A 4,893-nucleotide genomic window follows, 5' to 3' on the forward strand; every position below is an offset into this window, starting at 1 on the left:
CTGAGAGCATCACCGACGTCCTGCCCTAATACCCTGGGGACATATTAGGTCCCGCTCTAAAGTGTCCGGCAACGTCCATCAGTTGTTTTAAAATAGTGCACGTACCCGTGATTAATTGAGCAAATTCGTTTTCTCAAAACCTTACGAATAGAGTTTGTGTTGACGTCATAAAAATTATTTTTTTCAAATTATGGTATTTGTTGGGATATTTTGAAAGAGCAACATCTGAAAGGCCTAGTTGCCAAAAACTAGCATTATGGGGCAAAAAGGTACTAGTCCCGTTTTGCTCTGATGACTCCATACAAATCCTTCTAAATTTGACTCGCTTCCTAATGCTATGAACTGAATCAAATTTAGAAGGATTTGTATGGACTCATCACAGCATAGCTGGGCTAATATCTCAAAGACTATTTGCCCTGAAATGCTAATTTGTGGCGAGTGGGCCTCTTGGATCTTGTTCTTTCATAATACCCCCGAAAAATGCCATAATTTCACAAATTCAATTTTTTTTATGACGTCACACTTCAGGTCTTTAAGTCACATGACACCTTAACACTTCATTCAACCAAGGCACGCTTTTTCTCTTCCAAAACGCGGTTTATAGCAATCATATCTTTTACCATAGCAACGCACTCATTTCTAAGGCTCTGCACTTCGCTTTTCATTTGAGCGGACAATTTATGTGATAGCCTTCTGACGCTTTCTGCATCGTCCAATATCGACCTCAAATTGCTTTTCGTAGAGGGCATATCTTTACAACTTTTCTCTTGTACAATTTTTTCAATGTCGTCCTCTGTCCATTCATCTGTTTCCTTCAAACTTGCTGCGGCATCATTTTTAAGTTCCCGTAATTCTGCGACCGCACGCCGAGCTTTTCTGGTGTTGAAACGTGAAAGTTCTTCAATAGCGTCCTCTAGTGCGTCGTATAAAACTCGGAGCTGTGCTCTCCATTCCACAAAGGAACGGAGGTTTTCCGCCTTTGATGTTTTATCACGAAGCTTGCTCCCCGATCTTCTCTTGTGTTTTTCTTTGTGACCAGTATCACGCACGCTGTTCTCGATGTCTTTGAGTTGGTCTGTCAGTTCATCTCGAGGAAGCTGCCCGCGTGCTCGATCCCTGTGAGACGACTGCAACAAATCGTTGGTTTCCTCTAGCATTCTTTGCAGATTTTCAATTTGAAGGTAAACTGAATCTTCAGCAGCGAAGCGATGCTCCTCAGCGTAGGCCATCGTTATAAGAGTTTGTGGTTGAGGAGCAAGCTACTAGTTGCTTTCCATTACAAGACCATAATCTGTCATTGGTCCATAACTGGGATGTTTGTTTTTCAACACGGTAAGGGCCCGCCTAACAAAAATCAAAACTCATTTATTTTTAATTAGAATATACCACACCAGTGAATAATGCTTTCAACGCATTCTGATTGGCTTATTCGGAAGTAATTAGTTTAGTAATATTTACCACAAAGCAGCCCTGCGAGATGCAATATGACTTTCCGTAATTTGTAGTCGTTTCAGTGGAAGATTTTTTTTGCGTATAAAAAACAATTATCAGTTCTCCTAGGACTCCCACTTCGGTGAATAATTATTGTTAATGATCGGGCAGGTGTGAAATTTCTTTATTGAGGTCAAAATTTACACCCGCCCGCCGGAGTAAATATAAGCTCGGGTGAAAGAGAAGTCCCCTCAGTACATCATCTGCGCATCAAAGCCACAACCATTATTATACTCTGGTGTAAATCACGGCTAACCGTCAAATGAACCAATCCGGAGCCAGAAACAGAAAAGCAGTTTGCGCTAAACTCGGAAAATGATGGAAAATTACAAGTACGTTCTGTGTATGCAAAAATTTGGTTTTATCAACGGAGTTGATATTGTTAGTCGTATAAAAATAACAACTTTCTGTAATTTTCCAGACATGTTTCGACGGTACATCCGTCATCTTCAGTGTTACATATTTTGAAATCGCCGTTGAATTTAAAGCGCGCGCGATCTTACAAACTTCGTTACATTGCGTTGTCAATATTGCGTATTAAATCAAAACGGAACAAAACAAAAATTTTTAAATGAGTGACGCTTAGTTCCTTACAGGGAGAGAGTCAGGTTAATGTGTTAATGTAACGAAGTTTGTAAGATCGCGCGCGCTTTAAATTCAACGGCGATTTCAAAATATGTAACACTGAAGATGACGGATGTACCGTCGAAACATGTCTGGAAAATTAAAGAAAGTTGTTATGTTTATACGACTATCTATATTGTTGCTGCTATCTAGACCAGTTGATAATGTAAATTGACCACCGTGCAGAGATTCTAAAAGCTGACGTTTCAAGCATTAGCCCTTCGTCAGAGCGAATCGCTCTGACGAAGGGCTAACGCTCGAAACGTCAGCTTTCAGAATCTCTGCACGGTGGCCAATTTACATTATCAACTCCGTTGATAAAACCAAATTTTTGTTTACTACTTCCTCACCGACGCAGCACCACAGTTGCTTTAGGAACTACCCCCTTCGTTCTGTGTATGGTTGGTTAAAAGATGGCACTTAAACTTGGTTGGACCAATTACAAGTTACAGTATTTGAAAAATCCCTTTATTTGTAAACATTCATCTCATTCATCAAGTCCTTTCACGGGAACACATCAGCCCAACTATTAATGACCCAGGGACAGATCCAGGATTTTTCTTAGGAGGGGGTGCCCACTAAGGAATGGGATAGCTGACTGGTGAGTTGTTTTTTTTTTTTGCAGAATACCAATTGTATTAGAAAGCCGCAGGCCATCTCAGGAGGGGGGTGTACTCCCCCATAAGATCCTTCCCTGTGGCCTGCTCCCAACTTTGTGGCTTCATAGCTCAGTTGATCCGAGCATCGCACCGGTATCGCAGAGGTCATGGGTTGGAACCCCGATGAAGCCACCTGACCTCGGTTGTTCAAAAGGTGGTTAAAATTATCCACCTGGTCTCAGTTGTTCAAAAGGTGGATAACGCTATCTACCGGATAAATCACTATCCACTGGATAGCGCACTTGGTTTTGCTATGACTTATCCACTGGATAGTGATTTATCCGGCGGATAGCGCTATCCATCGTTTGAACAACTGGGGCCTGATAATTAAATCACTATCCAGCGGATAGAGCGGTTTTCACCAAAACCAAAGTAATTACTTTGGCCAACCAAAAAGGACGGAGACAATCCAGTAAACCAATCAAAACTCGAACTAATTACACGTTGCCGACACAAAGCGCGGGAAAACGTGCACGCCAACCCGCGCGAGCCACGATTGGTTTTGCTTTCACTTCTGATTGGTTGAAAAAGTGGCCTGAGAACTTTGAACCAATCACTGAGTGAAGTAGATGCAAAACCAAAGTAATTCGCTAATAACTTTCGACACGAAAACCGCTCTAAACACTAGCAAAACCAATTGAGTTATCCAGTGGATAGTGATTAATCTGAATTTTTCAGGTGACTATAAGAGACAATTGTCCAGTTAAATGCGAAGATCACTTCGCTCATATTTGTGAAGTAACGGTTAAGCGGTTAGCATACAAAACTCCAAGACTTGATAAAATGCATTGGTTTAACCACGGTTATCGCTGCTATTCGTGCGTTATTTGTTAGCAAGCTACGATGGCCAAAGAAACAGAGTTTTAATGCGATACAAACAACAGCTTACAAGATGTCACGCATGAACGCCACGCGCGGCTTCCCTTTTCGTTCGCGCTTGACATCTCCCGCTTCAATTACATTACCGTATGACACTGTAAAACTAACGAGGACGCGTTCAATATTACCAATAATAACATCTACTTATACGGGGTGTGTAAAAGCAGTATTTCCACACATTTTGTTTTACATAAGTTCGCTTCAAAAGCTTTTGTTTGTGCAGTAGACACTGCGTTGCCATGGACACGAACCGTAAGCAGTCTGATTTAATTAACTCCATCCTTTCCACGCGAACGTGTTTACTATACCCTGTTCACTCATCGAACCAGTTCGGTTACTATCTGATGCTTTTTTGTCGCCATTTATTGTTAGTCTGTCCACCATCTTTTCAATTTCCTCGCCTCCCATTTCAGCGGGTTCTACTTTCGTTCTCCGATTGGGTTTTAACTGTTTTCGTTCGTTGCGGCTCGTCCAGTCACGTACGAAAAGCCTGTCGACCATCCGCCGGATCTCGCTGACGGTTAGCGTTCGGTATCCCATTCGAAAATGTGGGTGACTTTCCCTTGGATGTGTGACGGTTCCCCACGACTTATTTGCCATGTTCGTGCTGATTTGAATTCTGCAGCTACTTGACAAGGTTGCAGACTGTCACCACACAATGCACTACGAGCATCAAAGCCTGCTCCACACTGACGACTACAATCACAAAATAGGTAACGTAAGAATTGATGTCAAAAAAATGATTCTCGTTATCGAGTGGTGGTTTTGATGGCGCCTCAAGCGTAACAACAAGCAACATACTCAGACGAATTATAAACTTACCGTTAATAAGTTCTTTTGTCCTAACAAAGGGTCCTTAAAGATACAGACATTATTGAGTTTGCTTATGCCAATCATGACCAACAGATTTACGTCATAAATGTGACAAAGGTGAGACAGATACAATAAACCATATTTTCTTTGGCACGCAACACTGATACCTTTTACACGTAATAACAATTTGCTATAAAAATACTTATTCCCGAAAATGTAGTAACATGGCTTCGTAAAAGAACGAAGATTTCGGCCGGGGTATTTTGCAGAACGCCGAATACCCAAAGTCGAAAGTTTTAAAATCGGTGCAGGTATTTGACGGTGATAAATGTTACATGTAATATATGCCACAACAGCCCTGTTGATTTTCACGGTTTCTGACGCCATCTTGGTTGGGGGGCAAACGCGGTTTAAATTAGAGTGAATG

This window comes from Montipora foliosa, chromosome 2, assembly GCF_036669935.1.
Source record: "Montipora foliosa isolate CH-2021 chromosome 2, ASM3666993v2, whole genome shotgun sequence".
Classification (NCBI taxonomy): Eukaryota; Metazoa; Cnidaria; class Anthozoa; order Scleractinia; family Acroporidae; genus Montipora; species Montipora foliosa.